General features: G+C 42.0%; 1 protein-coding gene across 4 annotated transcripts in view; it reads right to left on the reverse strand.

Annotated features, from left to right (window-relative positions):
- The window catches only part of TRPS1 (transcriptional repressor GATA binding 1), a 279,396-nt gene that overhangs the window by 182,887 nt on the left and 69,704 nt on the right, over positions 1-26,805 (reverse strand). The window lies entirely within an intron of this gene.

Here is a 26,805-nt window from a genome sequence, read left to right on the forward strand (position 1 = left end):
AATACGGAAACAAATGCATACAGAGTACCTTCCGTTGTTTTTGCGGGCCCATTGAAGTTAATGGTTTCGCATACGGACCGTAAACGGAATCCGCAAAAACGGAACGGAAATGGAAAAAATAAACGTTCGTGTGTAAAAAGTTATGGGTCTTGGGATGTGGCAATGGAAAAATATTTTCTTCTTTAAAAAAAAACAAAAACCACTATATATACTTGGTATCGCTGTAATCATACTGACCCAGAGAGTATTATGAGTTATTATGTTATTTATGGCAAAAAATTAAAGCCACAAGTTTTATAAAATCAATACTGCTGTTTTTCCCCATCTCCCCACCCAGAAAGAGAAAATAAAACTTAATTGGTAAGTTATGTGTACCCCAAAATCCATTAAAAGCCATTAAAAACTACTTGCCCCACAAAAAACAAGCCCTCATACAGCAACATTGACCCGTCATTAATAATGATGACCCATTATCAGGATAGGTCATCAATATCTGATCGGCGGTAGTCCGAAACCTGGTACCCCCGCTGATCAACTGTTTGATGATCCATGTTCCATGTGAGAGCCACTTCCTGGTCCAGTGGAGCGGTGGCGTTGTGTAATTAGAAGCACTCACTCTATACATTTGAATAGAGCGATTACTCGTCACTTCACTGCACATCCGAGACGAAGTGCAGCGTAATGAAGAGGAAGTGGCGCTGCACATGGAACATGGATCATCAAACAGTTGATCAGCGGGGGGTACCAGGTTTCGGACTACCGCTGATCAGATATTGATGACCTATCCTGATAATGGGTCATCATTATTAATGACGGGTCAATGTTGCTGTATGAGGGCTTGTTTTTTGTGGGGCAAGTAGTTTTTAATGGCTTTTAATGGATTTTGGGGTACACATAACTTACCAATTAAGTTTTATTTTCTCTTTCTGGGTGGGGAGATGGGGAAAAACAGCAGTATTGATTTTATAAAACTTGTGGCTTTAATTTTTTGCCATAAATAACATAATAACTCATAATACTCTCTGGGTCAGTATGATTACAGCGATAAGTGGAGTGCACCCTCCTCGTCAAACAGCCGATCGGTGGGGGTGCTGAGTATCAGATCCCTGCCGACCATATATTGATGACCTATCCTGAAGATAGGTCATCAATATTAATGGCTGGACAACCCCTTTAAGGCCTAAAACAGGCTGGTCACTAAGGGGTTAATGTGGGCTTGTCCTAGATCTCACCCTTTGCATCGTTTTTCTAAATCCCCACCACAGATGAATTTCCAGATTGTGTAGATGAGATTTTGAAAGTCTCATCTACTTAGCTGGCACTGTGTTAGGCCTTGTTCACATTTCCATGTCCACCTGGCATCCATGAAAAAATGTGTACGTGTTTGAACTGTTCATGAAAGATCCGTGCTTGGTCCATTTTTTGCTCTCCGTGTGTCATGTGTATTCCACAGACACTGTTCAGATGAAAATAAATTTCAACAGCATTTCCCATCAGTGGTCAGTGAAAAACAGACTAAAAATGGACCAAACACAGATGCCACCCATGTTGTGTCCGTGACTTTCACGGTCCTAAAGACTTCAATGGGCATGTTTGGTCCGCATCACAGACCAAAGTAGTGCATGTCTTCATGTTTGGATTTCACCGACCCACAGTCAATAAAAAAATACTTAAGTGTGGACAAACATATTACAATCAATAGGTACGTGTGCTGTCCGTGGAAAATGCAGACAAACCACGTCAGTAAAAAAACAAAAGAAAAATGTGAACGAGGCAAAAATCTGTGTGGAAAATCCAAACGTAATACACATGTAGCCAAATTATTTTTTGAAACCTGGAAATTCATATTACTTAGGGTTCAGGCACACGGCCATTGTGTGCCGGAGTCCTGAGACCAGAACAGCGGGTCTGCAATATGCTGTGTGCACCCCGCATCACGGATGCGGACACAATCACTTGAACGGGTCCGCAATCCAGAAGGTTCTGAAGGTACAGAGGCACCGGACCCCACAGAAGCACTACGGAGTGCTATTTTTTGCGGTGCAGATGGATCACAGACCCATTCAAGTTGAATGGCTCCGGATCCGTAGTGACAGCCGCACAGATGGTGTCCATGCATTGGGGATCGCAAATTGCGGCTCTCAATGCAAAGAACGGCTGAACAACGGCCGTGTGAATGTGAATGAGCCCTTATGGTAAACCTCAAAAAATGTAAGAATAGGCAGATGTAGAATTGATAATCTCTCTGCTGCATTGTAGGGTCTTTATGTCCCGATATCGTCTCCATCAAGTATTCAAAAAAAAAATAATATATAAACTCTTTGTCAAAAAAGGAATATTCTCGTTCCTTGTCTTTTAATGTTTCTAGTCTGGGAAGACGCAGATCTAGACTAGACATTCTCTGTGCTTGGTCCTTTTCGTCTACGATCTCTTCCCCGTCGACATTTTATTTTTTATTTTTTAACTTTATGCTCTCTCCCTACGCTAACTTTGGCAGCCGGTCTAGTCTAGCATCAGCTGTTTTATTTCTAGTTCGATTCCTTCAAACAGAGATAGCTCACACATCTGTTTTATTTCTGAAAGGGCTGCCTAGGAAAAGTGTCCAATCCATTCTATCGAAACATAAACTTTACTATTAATAACAAAACTCACACAAAAAAAAAAGTGTGTGACTGGAGACAGATCTTGGAGAACGCCTTGGGACCCGCTTATCAAGACGTCTGTTTACTTTCCTTCATGTACAAGGTTAACCTTGACCCGTTTAACTGCCTCACGCTTTTTCTTTTTCTTTTTTTTTTTTTACCTTAGGTGGATTCTAGTTAGGAGCATGCTTTTCTTTACAATAAGGCCTTTTTATTTTTGTACACCACCACTGAAAGGCCCCTTTATGTATCCTCTACATCTGGCTGTTATCAGCGAGCAGTCATGTAGACTCTGGTATGTTCCCCTGTTTCTCTCAAATAATGCCACACACATGCAGGTCAAGTTCTAAATCACCTCCCATCTATGTGAAAAAAGCAGGATGTCTGGAGTGAACTCTTTCTCCTTGTACTTTTGGTCGCAACCAGTTTGTTTACTACGGGATAAAAAAAGAAGTACAGCTTTGAAGTGCAAAGATTTTTTTCAATGGTGATTCTTAATTTTTGGGGAATAGAGATTTTTTTCTTCTTCCCTTTTTTGTAAGCCCCTACAAACAAATTTGCACACCACATACAATTTTAGGTTTCTTCTAAACATCCGTGTGGACCACATCATTTTATGGGCTTATTTTTTCTAAATATCTCTGGACCACATATTTTTCTGGCGTTGTTTAACCTATATTTAAGAAAAGGACAAAACTCCGGAAAAAACGGCAGGCCACCTGCACATTATGCAAGAAAAATCTGCAGTGTGATATAGTAACCGCTAAGTAGATGAGATTTTAATTATTTAGTTTAGGGTAGGTTCACATCTGTGGCAGCAGATCCGACAGGCTGTTCCACCAGAAAGCAGCCTGGTGGATTTCACCGCATCCGGCATTGCTGGATCCTACCATTCATGTATATAGAAACATAGAATGTGTCGGCAGATAAGAACCATTTGGCCCATCTAGTCTGCCCAACAACATGTATGCATGCAATGGTTTTTGTCCAGCTAAAACCCTTCATTTGTGCCGCAGATCACCCTTAGGACTCGTTCACATCTCATCACGCAGATCCGACTGACCGATCTGGCACAAATGCCGGCTGTCATCCAGACAAAAAAACGCTGCATGCAACGGTTTTTGTTAGTCTGAAACCCGCCATTTCTGCCGGAAAGTGTCCGGATTACCTGTAGACCTCATTGCATTCCATGGGTATCCGGCGGTGAAGTAGAGAAAGATCCGGAAGGCTGCTCTGTGCCGGTACAGCCTGCTGGATCTGCTTGACGGAGACATGGACAAGACCTTATTCACATATAGGGAGAATGCAGAGCTTTTCCTCACTGGTGTCTGACGGAACCGACTCAAACTGATCACAACTGATGCTCAAAATAAGATGAATCAGATATTTTTTTTGTTTTTATAATGGATCAAAAGAACGGAAAGCTAAACACTGATGTGAATGAGCCCTAAGCTTTATATAATTTTTTAAGTGACAAATAATTCAGAATATTTGATCATTCACCACTGATCATAACCAATTAAATCAAATGATTGCTTGATATACACAGATCTAATCCATCTTCTACACATATACACACACTGACACAAGCATACACAGATACATACATACACAGACACACGCCTTCCATTCTGAAACACATATAACATTTAAAAAATCCACTATGGTCAAATGCATCGGCATGATACTTCCATTACCAATAAATTAGGCTTTTTCGCCCTTTTAATACATTGTAACACTTAAATGCATTGATTCTGACAGAGAAGAATGCTTTAGTATGGAAGCGTTTAGAGGGGTCATGACAGGAGGAAGCACTTTATAATGTAGATTGTCCTTTGCAACAGATTACACATCTGCAGGATTTAGGATGAGCTGGAGTTAGAAACTGCTTAGTGCTAAATGCTCCACAAGTACAATCTAAAAGGAAATGTTCTCAGCTTAAAATTCATGGTTAGTAGATCTTTCAGTATTTATTCCAAGGAGGATTTTTGGTGTGTGTGTGTGGGGGGAGGGGGCGGACTTCTTGTACACGCAGTATAGAGAAGAAAACATTTATTGTAGGAACTGTCGTTATGAATATGGATTTTTTTTTTTCAAGAAAATTCGTAGCTAGGGTGGGACTGGCCCACCAGAGTACCAGAGAGTCCTCTGATGGGTCCAGACTCTAACATAGTTGATTCAGAGGGAGGCAAAAAAAAAAGTGAGGTAGAAGCCAATTTTCCCCACTTAAGGGGGAACAAATTCCTTCCTGACTCCAATCAGGAAATCAGAATAACTCCCTGGATCAATGACCCCTCTCTAGTAGCTATAGCCTGTAATATTATTATACCATAGTGGGCCCCAAAGGTCCAGGAGAAAAAAAAAATCTATAGGTCTTCCTTTGGAGCCAACCACTTGCTACGAGGGTCTGTTTCTTCGATTTAAAACCTGGTAGAATTTAGTGATGATATGAGAGCACTATGGACAAAATGAATACACTATGTTATGCCTTATACAGAGCAGTGCATGACACAGTGGTTCAAAGAACACCAAACTGAGTCCCCATGTCATGCACCACTCCCTCAAACCCAAGACTAGGCATAATACAGTGGGGAAATTGATTACTTTGTCCACACTCGAAAACTGGACTAAAAGGTCACAAATTTTGTTGCATGCCTATGGTCCTTGGAGACCTCAAAGTGTCAGAAACAAATTTTCAGGCAAGTTGGAGCACTTTCAGGTAGGGTAGAAATGCTTGAAGCTCAAATTGAATCGATCGATTGATTCGGCTGAATCAAATCCAAATAGAACTCTGACCAATTCATTTATCTCCAATTATCAAATAGTCATAGGTTAGGTGATAAATGTACGAATGCCGGTGCTGACATATGGTGGAGTGTCTAAGTGGCCCCAAAGACTATGAGACTATGATTTAAATGTCATAGGGGAATGCATGGCCATTATACCCTTCAATCTCCTGCGGCGAATGGACGGTTCTGGACCCCCATCCTGTTGACTGGTAGGGTCATAGATGAGGGACCTAAAAGACAACACCTTTATCACATATCTAGTGGATAGCTGATAGTTGTTTGTCATAGGATTACCCTATAAACATATCTTGACACTCAATGTCAGGGATGTCACATAACTTTATAACAGCTGCAACTACACCCATGGCCCACACACATCCTGACCTGGCCGCAGACCACTGTTGTGTGTAACTTGCTTTCCTTCATTTACCAAATTGCACTTTAAACCTGTGTTGGCACAGATACTGGCTGGGTGACTTGTTCATAAAGTATTAATAACATTTCATACTATTTATAACAACTTGATGGACACCAGAACAAACGTAACACTTTACTCTCACAACCCACCCAGACCCGGTTTGCTTTATAATGGAAGCCCTAAAAGGGATTTTCCAGGTGTTATGCCTAATTTCCAAAGTCAGTGTTCGGTCAGTGATTTCCATCAGTGATTTTGAGCCAAAATCAGGTGCAGCTCTTAACACAGAACAGGTGCAGATCTTTTCCTTATACCCTATGTCTGTGTAGGCTCCAGTCCTGGTTTTGGCTCACAATCACTGAAGGAAATAACTGACCAAAAAGCTGACGTGTGAATGAGGCTTTACTAGTTGATGACCTACCCTGCTGGCACCCTCACCGATCAGTTGTTTTTACTACAGTAGCTGTGGCACTAGATCCAGAAGACAGAACCACACAGATTAATACTCTACTGATCAGTAGAGGTACCAGGAATCAGTCCACCACCGATCTGTTACTCAGCACTGGACATCAATCAGCAATTCAGGGAAATCCCAACCACTAATACTGCTAAAAATGTTGAATGTCTGCAATGCCTCTGTCACAGACACAGTTCACGAGACAACACAGAATCAGGTTTTCATTTCATTATAAACTATAATATCATCAATCGTAATAAGCCAAAGTGAATGGCCTTTTTTTTTTTTTCTGAAGAGGTTTCACTAGTCATCCAGTCAGCTTTCTCAAATAGAATGACTTGCACAAGACATCTCTGGCATTAGGTACTTGTAACTCGTGCTTCAGTCAAACAGGTAAGTTGCCTCCAGTATTTTATTCCAGTGATTTATCGTACAAGTCATCCTTAATAAGAAAGAAGTTGGATGACTAGCGACTAGCAAAAAAAAAAAAAGTACAAGTCCAGTTGCCCTAACGTATTACTACTGATATACCATGATCTTGATGAATGAGAACCTTCACAGACAATCTATAATAATGTTGACTGGCCTTCTTCTTTGATAGGACTATCCCTTTAGAAGACTGTTTAAAAGAGGTTGTACAGGATTGGAAAATCAAGGATACTTTCTTCCTGAAAAAGCACCATACCCGTCCATGGGTTGTGTCCAGGATTGCAGCTCAGCATCACTCAAGTGAACTGAGCTACTTTGCAACACCACATAGGATCTGTGGACAGGGGTGGCATAGCTTTAGAAAGAAAATCAGAAATGTTTTTTACCCTGGATAATCCTCTGGATTTAAATTGAGTCTCTCTCTCAAATAAGTTTTAGTTGATGTGTTGAAGGGACTAAAAATGTAGAAGTGGACTGTATACAATGGAATCTACATTGCCTGGTTACTTTGCAACCTCTGTCAGTTGTGATATTTTACCTATAAAACTGCACCAAAATGACCCCACACAAATATGCCATGTGAATGTGGCCTGAGGCATCACAAACAACAGAGCATGTGCTAGGACACTGTATGACTCCATATAATGGTGCTATAGGCACTCCTCATGCAGCCTTATAGCATCTCATTATGGCACTGTATTATGATTGTATTCTCTACTTCAAACAAAGATTTTGAGTCAGAATATCTGCAATATGGAATCCAATGGGATATTTAGAATCCTAGAGAATAAAATCCCTGAAGAGTTACAATATGACCCATAGACCTCAATAAGTTATACTGTATACTATCGGCTCTGTAGAATACGGGGTTGGTATGAAGCTATAATGAGGCTATGGCCATGTTCACCCATGGTTGCAGATTCCACTTATGGACCAAGTCGATTTTGCTTAGATTTCGGTTAATTTTCAAAGCAAAACATTTCTGATAAATCAGAACCTGACCTTATTGTGTTCACAAAATAGACATCTGAAGAAGGAGATGATCACGACACCTTAGGACAAAAAAGTGGAAGAAATTTTACAGTATGAAGACAGCATTCTAGTAAGACAAGTCATTCCAGTGTTTCCCTCCTTTCATGAATGATTTGAATCATTTGTGTCAAGCCCTGGACATTGCTGTATTCCCACCAGTGAGCACGTCAATGTGTAAAACTCGTGGTAGCACTTGTGTAAACACACTTGCATTGCATCAGATGTTTCACTCGATAATTTGGGGGATGGTGTGCACATGTAATGAATGCAGTTGTAACGTGTCCTTTGACTTGTGAGGCCCCTCTGTAAAGTAGATTTTCCCCTCCTGGACTAGATCTCAGTTTCCTGTATAGTCTAGTCATAACAGATAAGGCTGCGTGTACACAGTGCCTAACATGGAACAGAGTCAAAAAGGACTAAACAGCTTGTGCAGGCTGAGCAATGCAAGGGAAGAAGTACAGCAAGACGCTCAGCATGCCTGACAAAATAAAATATTCCTGTATTTCAGGTTAGTCATGCTGAAGAAGTGTGGTTCAGAGCCTCTGCTGCCTGTTATTCATTGCACACATTGCACTACGTGCCAGATGTGATTCACTTCTTAGGAGAATATTACTAGTCCAGACTCCAGGATCCACAGGTCTAAGGCTGGTCACACACATTAGACAGCTGTCAGCTGAATACCTAGTTGCAGGGGCTTAACTACCATAGTGGAAGACCATGTGGCTGCTATGGGGCCCAGGGCAAGAGGAGGCCCAGTCATAGTTGGGATTATCTCCTCTTCTACTGGGGGTGAAAACTTGGTCAGGACTCTACCCTATAAAGAAACAACTTTTAGCAAATGAGGCAGTGGAAAAATGGCCCGAGGGTCATTGAAAAGGGTTTCTGCAGAAACCTCTGTCCTGTGTGGGGGGCCTGATTTGATCCTTGCTATGGGGCCCTTACTTCTCTATGTACTCCACTGCCCAGTTGTTAATCCCCACCCACACCAACATATACCTGCCAAGCATGCATGTGTTCTTATATCCAACAAGCCAGTCTTTTGACATCTGCCAAACTCACAAAAATTGTTGGGTTTGGTCAAAGTTCATCTAATGTGTGGTCATGTTAACAAGTGCCAGATTATCAGTCAGGATTATCCTTGACATAGATACATAGGTAAAAAATTAATAAAGGGGTTTGGCTCATTGACTATAAGTAGATTACAAAGTGTTCCCTTGCTAGTAGCTAGTAGTACAGTAAGTGGTTACATTCCTTACAGCACCATCACAGGTGAAAATGATCATGACACAATGGGTTGTTGTTTGTGTCATGCAGGATACAATTCTGAGTTAATAGATGAGTTTTTGCATCTATTACCTCTGAATTCTCTAAAAGGGTATATGAAGATATGTTTTCTGAACTAGATAACCCATTTAAATAAGTATTAGAGACAACCCATGTGGCTTCTATGGAGGATTTATGGAGAAGGTTGCCCAGCCAAAGTTGACCCCATCCTTGCTTAAACATGTGTAGTGTCTAACTGGAAAGGGCTTCAGCTGTCCATAGGCACTGCAGAGTTATCAAACTGGAGGAGGAACTAGGTCATACCAATTATTTAACCTACAAGGGAACAGAAAGAAAGTACATTGAGAAAGCGACAAAACATCTTGTCTTGTAAGAGCGTGGGTGAAGAATGACAAGGGGAAAAGTTACACCATCTTTCCAAACTTTGGACTCTAGCACTGCACCACATAAAATTCTCTTGGTAAATCTGCAACAGTAGCGAGTGTTAACAGTTAAAACCTCCAGTAGCGTTTCAACCAATAAATCAAAAGTGAGAATTATTTGAGTACCATAGACAATTATTATTTGTATTCTTTGAATTGTAATTGATAATCACTATATTGCATCTACTGTACAGCCAGAATTGTTCGAAGGAAATTAAAAAGGTTACAAGAAACGAGTAAAATACTGAGATATTAGACCAACATCTCTCAATCCAAAAACATTCAGGGGATTTTGACTTCAGGCCCCATCACACTTTGGAGAAGAGTATACAATTGCTAAAGGGTGAACTACTTTGTTCTAATCATCCTTAGAAATGATATTGAAAAAAAGTATAACTGAACCCCCAAAATGAAAAACTTTAACCAGAATGTTCTAAAAAGTTCAGGTTATAAGGAATGTGAGCTACCTTTCATTAACCATTCTTAGAAGTGGTTATGTTATATATATATATATATATATATATATATATATATATATATATGAAATGTAAGTAAAAAAATCTGTTTTTTTCTTTCAAATTACAAAAACTTGCAAATATTTTTTTGGGAATTACCGATATAGCAGTAAAATCAAAGTTTCCAGAATATATATCTTACTGTACATTTTAAGTATAATAAAAGTAAGTAGACTTTACATAAGATTTTAAGATATCCTGTGCTTACAAAAAAAAAAAAAAAAAAGAGTATGGTAAGGGAGAAAGAGGGCACATCTGATTGATTGGCTTAATCAGATTTAATTACGAAAAGCTCAACCATTAAAAATAATGGAAATTACAACATATTGAAGCAATTTTTATTATGTTTTCCCAGGCTTTCTGTTCCCCTTTCATTAGTCTAAAGGCTAAAAAGCAATGGAATAAGATTGTGTGGTCTTCTTGACTGAAGATGTAGACTGTTGCTGATGTTGTAGAAAAATAAAGACCTATCTGTAGTTGTACAGTATCTATTCTTATCAGTAAAAGGCCTCATGCACACGACCGTTGTTTTGGTCCGCATTTGACCACAGTTTTTGCGGCTCGGATGCGGACCTATTCACTTCAATGGGGCTGCAAAAGATGCGGAAAGCAATCCGTGTGCTGTCCGCATCCGTTGATCCGTTCCGTGGTCCGCAAAAAAAATATATAACCTGTCCTATTCTTGTCTGTTTTGCAGACAAGAATAGGCAGTTATATCAATGGCTGTCCGTGCCGTTACACAAATTGCAGAACGCACACGGACGCCATTCGTGTTTTGCAGATCCGCAATTTGCAGACCACAAAACACACAACGGTCGTGTGCATGAGGCCAAATGCTGTGAAATTGTTATAACTATGTTTTATGTTTTTAAGGCTACATGCACACGACCGTATGTGTTTTGCAGTCCGCAAATTGCGGATCCGCAAAAAAACGGATGACATCCATATGCCATCCGTTCTTTTTTGCAGATCCATGGTAACAATGCCTAAAACGGACAAGAATATGACATGTTCTATTTTTTTTTGCGGGGTTACGGAACAGACATACTGATGCGGACAGCACACTGTGTGCTGTCCGCATTTTTTGCGGACCCATTTAAATTCCGCAAAAAAAATGGAGCGGACACGGAAACGTAATTCATTCGTGTGCATGTAGCATGTAGCCTTATTATAGTTTTTAAAAGGATAGGTCATCAATATCTGATCGGCGGTTGTCCGACACCTGGCACCCCAGGCAATCAGCTGTTTTAAGGGAAAGCGGGTGTCGGACCCTCGCCAATCACATATTGATGAACTATCCTGACGATAGGTTATCAATATATATGGCCTACACAACCTTTTTAATTGTATTATTTTTGGATACACATTTACATACAGTACAGACCAAAAGTTTGGACACACCTTCTCATTCAAAGAGTTTTCTTTATTTTCATGACTATGAAGGCATCAAAACTATGAATTAACACATGTGGAATTATATACATAACAAACAAGTGTGAAACAACTGAAAATATGTCATATTCTAGGTTCTTCAAAGTAGCCACCTTTTGCTTTGATTACTGCTTTGCACACTCTTGGCATTCTCTTGATGAGCTTCAAGAGGTAGTCCCCTGAAATGGTTTTCACTTCACAGGTGTGCCCTGTCAGGTTTAATAAGTGGGATTTCTTGCCTTATAAATGGGGTTGGGACCATCAGTTGCGTTGAGGAGAAGTCAGGTGGATACACAGCTGATAGTCCTACTGAATAGACTGTTAGAATTTGTATTATGGCAAGAAAAAAGCAGCTAAGTAAAGAAAAACGAGTGGCCATCATTACTTTAACCACCTCCGGACCGCTGTACGCACAGACGCGTCCTGGAGGTGGTTGATTCATTCCGAGTGGACGCATATACGCGTCATCTCGCGAGACGCGAGATTTCCTGTGAACGCGCGCACACAGGCGCGCGCGCTCACAGGAACGGAAGGTAAGAGAGTTGATCTCCAGCCTGCCAGCGGCGATCGTTCGCTGGCAGGCTGGAGATGTGTTTTTTTTAACCCCTAACAGGTATATTAGACGCTGTTTTGATAACAGCGTCTAATATACCTGCTACCTGGTCCTCTGGTGGTCCCCTTTGTTTGGATCGACCACCAGAGGACACAGGTAGCTCAGTAAAGTAGCACCAAGCACCACTACACTACACTACACCCCCCCCCCCGTCACTTATTAACCCCTTATTAGCCCCTGATCACCCCATATAGACTCCCTGATCACCCCATATAGACTCCCTGATCACCTGATCAGATGGATCGGATCCGCAAAACGCATCCGGACGTCTGAATGAAGCCTTACAGGGGCGTGATCAATGACTGTGGTTATCACCCCATATAGACTCCCTGATCACCCCCCTGTCATTGATCACCCCCCTGTCATTGATTACCCCCCTGTAAAGCTCCATTCAGACGTCCGCATGATTTTTACGGATCCACTGATAGATGGATCGGATCCGCAAAACGCATCCGGACGTCTGAATGAAGCCTTACAGGGGCATGATCAATGACTGTGGTGATCACCCCATATAGACTCCCTGATCACCCCCCTGTAAAGCTCCATTCAGATGTCCGCATGATTTTTACGGATCCACTGATAGATGGATCGGATCCGCAAAACGCATCCGGACGTCTGAATGAAGCCTTACAGGGGCATGATCAATGACTGTGGTTATCACCCCATATAGACTCCCTGATCACCCCCCTGTCATTGATCACCCCCCTGTCATTGATTACCCCCCTGTAAAGCTCCATTCAGACGTCCGCATGATTTTTACGGATCCACTGATAGATGGATCGGATCCGCAAAACGCATCCGGACGTCTGAATGAAGCCTTACAGGGGCATGATCAATGACTGTGGTTATCACCCCATATAGACTCCCTGATCACCCCCCTGTCATTGATTACCCCCCTGTAAAGCTCCATTCAGACGTCCGCATGATTTTTACGGATCCACTGATAGATGGATCGGATCCGCAAAACGCATCCGGACGTCTGAATGAAGCCTTACAGGGGCATGATCAATGACTGTGGTGATCACCCCATATAGACTCCCTGATCACCCCCTTGTCATTGATTACCCCCCTGTCATTGATCACCCCCCTGTAAAGCTCCATTCAGACGTCCGCATGATTTTTACGGATCCACTGATAGATGGATCGGATCCGCAAAACGTATACGGACGTCTGAATGAAGCCTTACACGGGCGTGATCAATGACTGTGGTTATCACCCCATATAGACTCCCTGATCACCCCCCTGTCATTGATCACCCCCCTGTCATTGATCACCCCCCTGTCATTGATCACCCCCCTGTCATTGATCACCACCCCTGTCATTGATCACCCCCCTGTCATTGATCACCCCCCCTGTCATTGATCACCCCCCTGTCATTGATCACCCCCCTGTCATTGATCACCCCCCTGTCATTGATCAACCCCCTGTCATTGATCAACCCCCTGTCATTGATCAACCCCCCTGTCATTGATCACCCCCCTGTCATTGATCACCCCTCTGTAAGGCTCCATTCAGACATTTTTTTGGCCCAAGTTAGCGGAATTATTATTTTTTTTTCTTACAAAGTCTCATATTCCACTAACTTGTGACAAAAAATTAAATCTCACATGAACTCACCATACCCCTCACGGAATCCAAATGCGTAAAATTTTTTAGACATTTATATTCCAGACTTCTTCTCACGCTTTAGGGCCCCTAGAATGCCAGGGCAGTATAAATACCCCACATGTGACCCCATTTCGGAAAGAAGACACCCCCAGGTATTCCGTGAGGGGCATATTGAGTCCATGAAAGATTGAAATTTTTGTCCCAAGTTAGCGGAACGGGAGACTTTGTGAGAAAAAAATAAAAAATATCAATTTCCGCTAACTTGTGCCAAAAAAAAAAAATTTCTATGAACTCGCCATGCCCCTCATTGAATACCTTGGGGTGTCTTCTTTCCAAAATGGGGTCACATGTGGGGTATTTATACTGCCCTGGCATTCTAGGGGCCCCAAAGCGTGAGAAGAAGTCTGGTATCCAAATGTCTAAAAATGCCCTCCTAAAAGGAATTTGGGCCCCTTTGCGCATCTAGGCTGCAAAAAAGTGTCACACATCTGGTATCACCGTACTCAGGAGAAGTTGGGGAATGTGTTTTGGGGTGTCATTTTACATATACCCATGCTGGGTGAGATAAATATCTTTTCCCATTTTTTTATACAAAGTTGGCATTTGACCAAGATATTTATCTCACCCAGCATGGGTATATGTAAAATGACACCCCAAAACACATTCCCCAACTTCTACTGAATACGGAGATACCAGATGTGTGACACTTTTTTGCAGCCTAGGTGGGCAAAGGGGCCCACATTCCAAAGAGCACCTTTCGGATTTCACTCGTCATTTTTTACAGAATTTGATTTCAAACTCCTTACCACACATTTGGGCCCCTAGAATGCCAGGGCAGTATAACTACCCCACAAGTGACCCCATTTTGGAAAGAAGAGACCCCAAGGTATTTCGTGATGGGCATAGTGAGTTCATGGAAGTTTTTATTTTTTGTCACAAGTTAGTGGAATATGAGACTTTGTAAGAAAAAAAAAAAAAAAAATCATCATTTTCCGCTAACTTGTGACAAAAAATAAAAAGTTCTATGAACTCACTATGCCCATCAGCGAATACCTTAGGGTGTGTACTTTCCGAAATGGGGTCATTTGTGGGGTGTTTGTACTGTCTGGGCATTGTAGAACCTCAGGAAACATGACAGGTGCTCAGAAAGTCAGAGCTGCTTCAAAAAGCGGAAATTCACATTTTTGTACCATAGTTTGTAAACGCTATAACTTTTACCCAAACCATTTTTTTTTTACCCAAACATTTTTTTTTTATCAAAGACATGTAGAACAATAAATTTAGAGCAAAATTTATATATGGATGTCGTTTTTTTTTGCAAAATTTTACAACTGAAAGTGAAAAATGTCATTTTTTTGCTAAAAAATCGTTAAATTTCGATTAATAACAAAAAAAGTAAAAATGTCAGCAGCAATGAAATACCACCAAATGAAAGCTCTATTAGTGAGAAGAAAAGGAGGTAAAATTCATTTGGGTGGTAAGTTGCATGACCGAGCAATAAATGGTGAAAGTAGTGTAGGTCAGAAGTGTAAAAAGTGGCCTGGTCTTTCAGGGTGTTTAAGCACTGGGGGCTGAGGTGGTTAAGAAATGAAGGTCAGTCAGTCAGCAGAAAATTGGGAAAACTTTGAAAGTAAGGGCTATTTGACCATGAAGGAGAGTGATGGGGTGCTGCGCCAGATGACCTGGCCTCCACAGTCACCGGACCTGAACCCAATTGAGATGGTTTCGGGTGAGCTAGACCGCAGAGTGAAGGCAAAAGGGCCAACAAGTGCTAAGCATCTCTGGGAACTCCTTCAAGACTGTTGGAAGACCATTTCAGGGGACTACCTCTTGAAGCTCATCAAGAGAATGCCAAGAGTGTGCAAAGCAGTAATCAAAGCAAAAGGTGGCTACTTTGAAGAACCTAGAATATGACATATTTTCAGTTGTTTCACACTTGTTTGTTATGTATATAATTCCACATGTGTTAATTCATAGTTTTGATGCCTTCATAGTCATGAAAATAAAGAAAACTCTTTGAATGAGGTGTGTCCAAACGTTTGGTCTGTACTGTACATAAAATTATATACTGAGTGGACCGTGCCATACATTTTTTTTTTTTTTTTTTTACTATTTTAATATGTCTGATCCCAGAAAATAATCTCACTATTTTCTATACTAATATATAAGAATTATTATTGTGTTCTTTTTTTCTTTTTTATATTCTCAAAATGTTTTGTTTCTGTTTGTGGTCCCTGATTTTTGAGAGCCATATTTCCTCCTCAGTTTTTAGTGAAACTAATGACTTAAAAGGAAAAATAATAACTTTTCTTCTATCTCTTGTGCACTCAGCCAAGAGAAAACATTAAAATATCAGCTTTTGTGGAGAGCTATAAGGAACATTGTGGATATAGCCATCTGTAAGAGAAAAAGATAAGTTTGGGATAAAAGGCAAAAAAAACGAAAAATGTGAATAAGGAAAATAAAATTCAAGGATGCGCTACTGAACTGAAGTGGAGATTGTCATAGAAACATTCACAAAAGGGACTTGAGGAGCCCTGCTCTTGTGATCAGTGGACCTGTGGATAGGTGAAATATTTTAATCTTTGGACAAACCCTTTAATACCCAGGGGTACAGGACATGGGCATGGATGGGCATGTCACTCACTTGATACAATTATTTAACCCTCAAAATATCAAACCCTGAGGTGTCTTACAGACAATCATCGGCCCACTGAAGTTTTATGTACGTTGAGATGAGCTGAACAAGCATGTTTATGTTAAAGCTGGGTGTCGACAGCTGTTTATGAACACCTTAAAGGGAACCCATCATCAACTTTATGCTGTCCATACTTACTAATTTCAGCGGTCTGTCATTTAAAAGTTCAAAGTAAGTGGTTGCAGAGAACCAACATCACAATCATTGCAGACTAGGCCTGGAAAAGAGTCACGGCCACCTGAGAAGAGTCATGGTTATTCATAAAATCCTGCTCTCCTGCCCACCTGCTGATGACTGACAGTCTTCTACCTAGTTTTCTCTCTTTCTCTCTAGGAGAGAACTGCCAAAAATCATCAGCAGATGGGTGAGGAGAGCAGGAGATTATGAATAACCAGGACTCTTCTCAAGTAGATTTGATTCTTTTCAAGGACTGTGCTGCAGTGATTATGATGCTGGTTCTCAGCAACCACTTACTTTTAGCTCATTAGTGACACACTGCTGGAATCAGCATTTATGTCACTAATTTATACTGCCCTCAGTGAGGTCAAAATAAAGTTGATGACAGGTTCCCTTTAAAGGGATTTACATATTGATGACCTAGCCTCATCAATATGAGATTGACAAGGTTCGACTCCCAGCACCAACGCCGCTGTACTGTGCTTGGTATCACAGCTTAGCCCCATTCACTTTAATGGGACTGAGCTGCGCCTAGGTCATGTGACCAATAAATGTGACGTCATTGGCCTAGAAAGAGGTTGCAGCGTTCATAGGGTGTTGCACCCTTTTCATACAGCTGATCTCAGCATTGGATCTCATATTGATGGCCTATCCTAATTTCCAGAACATGCACTTTACTAGCGGATGCTGTAGTGCTCACAGAGAACAGCTAGCGCCTGCAAGGTTGACCTGTCAGCGACAGAATTGACTGCGCATGCGCCGGATGTGTGCTGATTTACTTCAGAACATGCAGAGGATCATATGTCTCCATCTTCTCCTCACCCATGCTGATTAGATGCGTGTTTACACTACAGGACACAGCAGAGAGCAGAAGACTATCTATCTGCTCACTCCCTCCTTGATCCATTACAATCTGGTTTCAGCACCCTACGTTTGACAGAAACTGCCCTCACCAAAGTGAAAAATGACCTCCTTACAGCAAAACACAACGGTTACTACTCTATGCTCATTCTCCTTGACCTCTCTGCAGCTTTTGACACTGTAGACCACCATCTCCTACTCACCATGCTCCAATCCATCGGCCTAAAGGACACTGCCCTCTCCTGGTTTTCTTACTATCTCTCTGGCCGCTCTTTTAGTGTATTTTTCGCTGGCTTCACTTCTCCACCTCTCCCTCTCGCTGTTGGAATTCCTCAGGGTTCAGTCTAAGGCCCTCTCGTATTTTCTCTGTACACAGCCCCAATTAGACAGACCATCAGCAGATTTGGTCTCCAGTACTATCACTATGCTGATGAGACACAACTATACGTGTCACCCACCGACATCACCCCTGCTGTACTACAGAACACCAGTGACTGTTTCTCCGCCATCTCTAATATTATGTCCTCTCTCTGTCTGAAACTAAATCTTTCAAAAACTGAACTTCTTGTGTTCCCTCCATCTACTAACCTACCCAAACCTGACATCTCCCTCTCAGTGTGTGACACCATCATCACTCTTAGGCAGCACGCCCGCTGTCTTGGGGTGACATTTGACACTGATCTTTCCTTCACCCCCTACATCCAATCTCTCTTCCGCTCATATCGCCTGCACCTCAAAAACATCTCTAGAATCTGCCCCTTTCTCACTATGAAAACAACAAAAACTCTCATTGTTGCCCTGATCCATTTCAGCCTCAATTACTGTAACTCACTATTAATTGGTCTCCCCCTCACCAGACTCTCCCCTCTCCAATCTATTCCTAATGCAGCAGCCAGGGTCCCCGATCTGTCTAACCGCTACTCCAATGCCTCCACTCTGTACCAGTCATTGCACTGGTTGCCGTTACACTACAGAATCCAATTTAAATTGCTCATCCTCACCCACAAAGCTCTCCACAGTGCTGAACCATATATCTCTTCCCTCATCTCTGTCTACCACCCTGCTCATGCTCTCCGCTCAGCCAATGACCTACCACTGATTTCCACTATAATCCAAACCTCTCACTCCCGGCTCTAAGACTTCTCCTGAGCTGCACCGGTTGTCTGGAATGTCCTACCCCAAGAAATCAGGTTAAATCACAATATACACAGTTTTAAGCGCTTCCTAAAAACACATCTTTTTAGGATGACCTATCACATCCCCTGATCTATCTCTTCTCCATATAGGCCGTTTATCATTTCTTAAACCTGATACTCCACCAAACTCTCCACTGCACCCATGCACCTAGAAGTACTTTATATATTGGCTGCTTACCGGCTCATGCAGCTTTATATCTGCTCCCCTATTCTCCAAAAAATAACTGGACCATTGTACAAAACAAGCACTTTTACCTTTTGTTTCACCCCTATCTCCTAATTGATTGTAAGCTCTTGCGAGCAGGTTCCTCATTCCTCTTGTTGTAATTATTGACTTGTCTGTTGCTATGTTATTTATGACTGTTTGTACATGAGCCTCTGAACTGTAAAGCGCTGCAGAATATGCTAGCGCTAAATAAATAAAGATTATTAATAGTATTATTATTATTAGACTAGGAAACTATTATGGACTATGGAAACAAATGCAATATCAAAAGGAAGTTGCAGGAGAAGATCAGATGGGGTAATGTGACTGCATTCCGGATCGGGAGATAACAAGTATTTAGGTAATTGCAATAGATTACAAAGTGAAACATGGGTGTACATTGGATTAAGTGAAAGGGGGTTAATGAAAACTGGAAACCCCTGTAAAGGGATTTATAGGATCAGAAATGAGTTTTTTTCCCCAAAAAAGTGCCCCTCTTGTGGGCTATGTATGATCATTGTATAAGAGTGTCAATGGGCACAGATTGTCACCAGGTCTTAAAAAAATTTGCAGAATCCGCCAACCAACCGCTAATGTCTATGGCCAATTTCAGTCACAAGAAGAAGTATGAAGATCTGCGAAGACATTGGAGGGAGGGATATAGAAGGCAAAGGACTATTTCCATTATAAAGCAGATCCTGATAACTCAGGACTTTCCAAAATTAGCCAAAAGATTTCTTCTCTTCAAATTCAGAGCACAGTGAAGTTGTAGATAAGTGAAATCCCACAGAGACACATTTGTAATATCAGTGGTGGAAGAATATGCGATTTGAAGAATGTTTATGTGTGCTTACATTCAGCTAAACATTCTGCTGTAAAGAGCTCAGTTACCGCAGATCAAAGGCTGCACGGCGGAGATGAATGCCGCCATATACTTCATCTTCAAAAATAATAAATACATAGAGAAGCGGGTCACAGAATTGTATATGTACAGCATATAGCTTGTAAATGAAAGGCAAAGGGAACCTGATGATACACAAATGGAGACATGGTAAATCACAGGTTAAAGGTGGCAAAACTATGTCTCCCAGCATACACTGACTGCCAATAGATGCATGCTGGGAGTTGTAGCTTCACCAGAAACGGTGAACCAAAGGTTAAAAACCATTGATTCAAAGTGATGTCCAACTGGCAGGCATGGAGTTGCATGTTGCTTTCATGTGTCTGATGAGGGGAAGGCATAAGCTGTATGCTCCAGCTGCCTCACCCAGGATGATCAGACATGATTGCTCATGTGCTCTCCTCAACTATAAAAAAAAGTAGAGTTCCTCGGTCTTCTCCTCTGTTAAGGGTTAACTTTGGTACCCCATCTCCAAATGCTAAATTTTGTATATCCCAGTCTATATGAACAGATGTATTTCCACTTGGCTCCACATATCCCTGGATGAGTGCCAGGAAATTACCAGAATTAGGCTGCATTCACATGACCGTATCTGTTTTGCGGCCTGCAAATCACAGATCCACAAAATACAGATGTATTCTGTGAGCATCCTGCACTTTTCGTCGGCATCATTGTAAAAATACCTATTGTTGTCCACAAGAAGGACAAGAATAGAATATGTTTTATAATTTACAGAATGGCCACAATTTTTGAGTCCCTATAGAAATGAATGGGTCCACCGCTCTGTAAGAAGGAGACCAGGACTCGGCTCACCCTAGTGTTACAGTGCACCCTACAGTATGCAGTATAGCACCCTATAGTATACAGCAACCCACAGTATGCAGTATAGCACCCTATAGTATACAGCACCACACAGTATGCAGTATAGCACCCCACACTATACAGTACCCCACAGTATATAGTAGAGCAGTATAGCAGCCCACAGTATACAGGCGCTTTCCAGATAGTGCGATTGCACATTTTCCCTGACGCCAACATCCTGGATATCCACTCCAAAGCGGCAGAAGTCTGATGAAGGCCAATGTGTGGCCGAAACGTCACTTACTATACACAGCCACAAATGTCTATTAAATAATTCCTTCTTTGCAACACAATTGCTGGAGTTTTTATATTCTTACTGAAACGGGGTGGGAACCCGACTTCCAGCAGCAAACACGGCAGAGTGCCACGAAGTTTTGCTTATATAAGCCCACAGTATACAACACCTCACAGTATACAGTAGAGCAGTATAGCACCTCACCGTATACAGCACCCCAAACGATACACGATACAGCACCCCACACTATACAGTACAGCAGTACAGCACTCCACACTAGACAGCTCCCCACAGTATACAGTATACAGGCCCCCCCACAGTATAAAGGCCCCCACACAGTATACAGGCTCCCACACAGTATACAGCCCCCCACACAGTATACAGGCTCCCACACAGTATACAGCCCCCCACACAGTATACAGGCCCTCACACAGTATACAGGCCCCCCCACAGTATACAGGCCCCCACACAGTATACAGGCCCCCAGACAGTATACAGCCCCCCACAGTATACAGGCCCCCCACAGTATACAGCCCCCCACAGTATACAGCCCCTCACACAGTATACAGGCCCCCACACAGTATACAGCCCCCCAAACAGTATGCAGCCCCCACAGTATACAGGCCCCCCACAGTATACAGCCCCCCCACAGTATACAGTCCCCCACAGTATACAGGCCCCCTCACAGTATACAGCCCCCCACAGTATACAGGCCCATCACAGTATACAGGCCCATCACAGTATACATGCCCCCACAGTATACAGGCCCCCACAGTATACAGGCCCCCACACAGTATACAGCCCCCCACAGTATACAGCACCCCACTATACAGTAGTTTACAGTATATTATAACAGGCCCTGTCACCTTTTTCTGATGTAATCTTCACAAAAAAAGCCAAACTTCTCAGGCAACACTCCTGATAGGACCTGTGATGACCTCATAGCCATGTGACCAGTAATATTGCTAGGTTACTGGTCACATGGTGATTATGTCATCTAAGGTCCTAGATCACACTCACAGCTCTCACAGACACAGTTCGCTGGCTGGACTCAGTGCCGGCAGGCATGGCCTGGCAGCACCCCCTGTACCTGACAGCCTGACACCCTGGGCAGTGGCTAGCAGGGCTCAAGAGGCAGCTGCCTTGGGCCCCCCAGGAGCAACTGAGCCCGGGGCAGATGCCCCTTTTGCCCCTTGGTAAAGACGGCCCTGATTGTGAGCTAAAACCCAGTATGAGTCTAAAACACAATACAGGAGCAAATCTTTCTATTATACCTTCCCACTGTGTAGGCTTCACTCCTGGTTTGGAGTGACAGTGTCAGGAGATATTTATGTTATACGTGTCTGTATGTGATGTAACTTGCGGCTGGGTTTTGCTGGCATTTTATGATAATGAATTTAATCTGTACTTGAGAAATTTAATGAAATTCACAAAAAGGTAAAAGTAGCCACATCTGTATCTACGTCCATATGTGGCTCTGTGCCAAATTAGAGTAGAGACCCACTCAATAGAGGCCACCTTGACATGGTGAGAGGGACTATGCATTTTGATCACAATGTATACTAAGAGCCTCAGTGTAGAGGTTTATAAATTATGCTGAGAAGCAATAGACATGGCGTGTGGATGTGAGATCCATGTCTTTTTCACCATGGTTTGGTATTTTTGTAGTCTGTCCTCTCATGTTTTGGGTGTTTTCATGGTATCAGCGCTCTACCTATTTGACACAGGTGTTTTCAATTAGCAGATTGTATAAGGGTTAATAAGCTCTTGCTCAGTCTCAATTTAGGTTTCTGAGATCCTATAGAGAGGGGAGCTTTTGAGATCTGTTCACATTGTGCAGTGCTGCATGGTGGCTGTTGCTGTGGTATTGTCCTTGTGGGTTGGTGGGGCTCAGCCTGATAACAGAGGTATTGTTGGACTGCTGGGTCTAGCCGCCTGAAAATTATGATGTGGTGTGGCAGTGGTAGTCATCATATAGCAGTGTGCCGAATTGGAGTAGAGACCCACTCAGGACAGGCCAACTTGACGTGGTGAGCGGGCCTATGCATTTTGATCAAAACTCATACCATGAGCCTAGATGGTGCATAGAAATTATGCTGAATGAATGTGGATGTGCGATCTATCTTTTTTTTCTACAGATTAATATATATATGGTATGTACAGACTTTGTACATTCCTGTAGTCTGTTTTCCTTTCACGTATTTTCTTTAGTTAAATTAAGTACTGTTATTGATTTAGCCAAAACACATATAATGAAGTGCCAACCGCAAATAGAGCTATGTAAAAAGTCTATCCCCACCCCATAACCAGGGCTTGACTAAATGTGATACACAGCTCTCTTAAGGAGTCAAGGGCCAAAATAGAGGTCCACACAATATATCAGGTAGACCACCATTAAAACTTACTTTTATAGTACTTTATACGGCTACAATGCTCTGGATTTTTTAGTTTTTTAGTACAGAGCTCCACTCTTCTTTCTCTTCCCACACATAATTTACCTATGACCACTAGTGAAGACAATAGGAGAGAGCAACAGTCCTCTGTACTAATGATGCAGAATACCAAGTATATTAGAAAAATATGGTAAAAAATTCCTTCTGTTTGTTTCACATATAAAAAAATACCAACTACAACAAAAGGTTGTCACAAGCATTACTAGATATATCACTCAGTCCTATCTGGCAAGGTTACTAGGGCCCAGGTGTATCAGAAAACTCTGGCCATAGTTAGTTAGCTTATATATAATACAGATAGTTAGTGGGAGATTGTCAGTGTAGGTTATATCCTGATATAGTGTAGCTGATAGGTTCTGCTGTCCATACATACATGCTACAGACATGGTGCTGTGATGTCACAAGTTCACAACAATACTTAGTGCACTAATCAGTAATATGTAGTCAGACCTGTTAAATTTGTGAAGTTGCACGTATTGCGCCAAAACTAGTGCTGATTTTGCAATCACAAATATATTGGAGCACTCTATCTGCATATAAAGCTATTGTAATGTTCTTCCGTGCATTTTCTCCATTCTCAGGAAACTTCTAGCAGCTTGAAAAATGTAGCTATAGTAACCCACGACTGTATTTTGCGCGTATTACGCGAATATTACATTGCCGATTTTTCACGATCAAGAAAATAATCTCGAATTCGCAAATATATGACGAATATTCTACCAAATATTCGTGAAATATTGCGAATTCGAATATTGCCCCTGCCGCTCAGCACGACTACTAATTATTGAATATAAGTTTGAAATAGTTGGGAGTATTCAGGGGTATAATACAGATGACTGATCCCCAAGATTGATGGGGTTCTGACTCCTCGCACCACCCCTGATCAAATGTTTGAAGAGACCATGGTGCTGGAGCCTCTTCGCAACATAAGAAGCACAGCGCAATATGTACATTGTATAGTGTCTACATTCACGTCTATAAGGCTGACCCAATCAATCATCTCTCATCCACCAGACCAGTATTTTTGCCTGGTGAATATTCCAGCTGTTGCAAATGCACAGGGCAATTATTTGGAATAGACTGAATTGGTTTTCTGTACCTTAATCTTAATTACTACTTCACAATTTTTTACTATAGGGTTGAAAAAATATCTCTCGGAGATATCCGGCAGGCTGTTCCAGCATATATGCAGAGATTTGGCCGGACAAAAAAACAAGTTTTGTCCAGCAGATTCCTGACATATATTCCGGGGAGCAGCCAGATATCAGCCAATTCCAAATATGGTCAATGGGGTCTGGCGGGTAGGTGGCAATTTCCGACTATGTTGGATCCAGAGAACTCTGACAGACTGTTCGCTGCTAGAACGGCCTGCCAGATGTCAACAACGGTGGTGTAAAACTAGCTTAAGAGTGATAATGCATAGTCAGTATCATAGGTTCTTTAAAACCAAAGCAGTTAGAAAGTTACAACTTTCCCTAAAACATTTCATTTATTCTCATATATAAATGTTATCAAATTAGCCAAAACTTTACAAAGTTACAATATCTATTGATAAGCCCATAAAAGCACCAAATAGATTGAATTCAATATTCCAGTCAATAAAACACAGAGATCATAATCCGTTTATAATCTAAAATATTCTGCTAAACCAGGGGAACCATATGCTATAACAGAGCCAAAAACTCAAGCTAGAGACCAGCTATGTCCTCACTGAAGATGGTAAATTGTAGATCTTTACCGGGAGCCCAAAAAATCTAGAACTGGTTTTATGGGACTTAGTGGGACACAACAACCCACCTTGAATCATCATAAATTGAGTGGATCAGCTGCTCTGGAATCCAGTCATATGATGCTTCTCTTTGGAAAATTCTACATACTCCAACATCACATCTTTTCCCAGATTTTTAGTCTGGTCTATAGTCGGGGTTGTCACATTCGCAGTCCAGGACTGGGAATGTCTTATGGATGGGTCCAAATTAGAACTATTATGCTCCCTGGTGCATGTGCAGATCAGGTGGATTCAAGAGTTTACACAGGTGCAAGGGAGAGAAATAATTCTGGGCCCATCCACAGCAACTCCCCTAGTCCTGGGCTGCATACTGTAAGTGATGTCCCCATCCATAGACAGGACCACACCTGATAAAGGACGTGACATCATGATAAATGAACCTTATTCTCAGGGACATAATATGGTACCATGGAAGGGTCTGGATCATGCCTGCCAAACTTGGGTCCCAAGCAGTTCTACTTACAGTAAATCATCAAAGAACCCTCTGCAGAATTAATTCCAATTCTAATGGAGGAGGGTTCCGGATATTACTCCTACACTCCAGACAGGTAATTTAGAGCGCAATGAGGGCTGGATGCGATATAGGCATCATAACAGGATGTCCAAAAAGCGAGTAAAAAAAATTCTTCCAGCACTTAAATAAAAATCAAGCCTTTATTGACACACGTTAAAAAAACATATCAAAAAGTTCTCATACAGACACTCACGCGTTTTAAACAATTAAATCCATGTTCTTAGTCATAGCTTAAAGTTCAGTATCTGAACACTCCCCTATATACCAATATGTAAGTCACGAATTAATTAGCGCCTGAGGTGTTGACTGAGGTATTGGTATATAGGGGAGTTTTCAGATACTAGACTTTATGCTATGACTAAGAACATGGATTTTATTGTTCAAAATGCGTGAGGGTCTGTATCAGAACTTTTCGATATGTTTTTTTAACGTGTAACAATAAAAGCTTGATTTTTCCTTAAAGGGGTTTTGCCATCTCGGACAATGGGGGCATATCGCTATGATATGCCCCCATTGTCTGATGGGTGTGGGTCCCACCTGTGGGACCCACACCTACAATGAGAACGAAGCGGGGAAATGAACGGAGGGTGCACTCCGCATGCGCAGCCGCCCTCCATTCATTTCTATCGGGCCGCTAAAAATAACCGAGCGCTAGCTCGGCTAATTCTGTCTGCCCCATAAAAATTTATGGGAGCACGGGCCGCGCGTGTGCGGTGCGCCCCCATTCACTTCTATGGGAGCAGCAGGGAGCAGCAGGGAGCAGCGCTTGGTCGGTGGATGGACAACAGGAAATCCGGGGTCCTCCAGCCACAGTTCTCCCTGCTCAATTCTCGTTATATCAGACAATGGGGGCAGATCCTAGTGATATGCCCCCATTGTATGTGATTGGAATACCCCTTTAAGTGCTAGAAGAAATGTTTTTTCCTCTCACTGTTTGGACATTTGCAATCTCCCGTGATGACCTGGGATTCTCTTCTGTGCACTGCTTGGTCTGCTTCTGCTGAGCTGACTTTTTTCTTGTTATCTTAAGAGGATGCCTAGAGCACCACTGAGTTTGGAGGTACGATTAAAGTTCTTTTCTACGCCTGAATGGACACTAACCTAGCTGTTCCTCTTATGTCCCGGGCGAAAATGAAGGGTACATATTTTAACAAATATACAAGTCGGAAGTCTTGATTGTGGCGGTTCAAGTGCTATGACCCTCACTGATTGCTAGAGTAAAGGTGCAGATCTCTTCGACTCTACACGGCTCTCCTTGTCCTACTATGGACACCACTC

This window comes from Bufo bufo, chromosome 5, assembly GCF_905171765.1.
Source record: "Bufo bufo chromosome 5, aBufBuf1.1, whole genome shotgun sequence".
Lineage (NCBI taxonomy): Eukaryota > Metazoa > Chordata > Amphibia > Anura > Bufonidae > Bufo > Bufo bufo.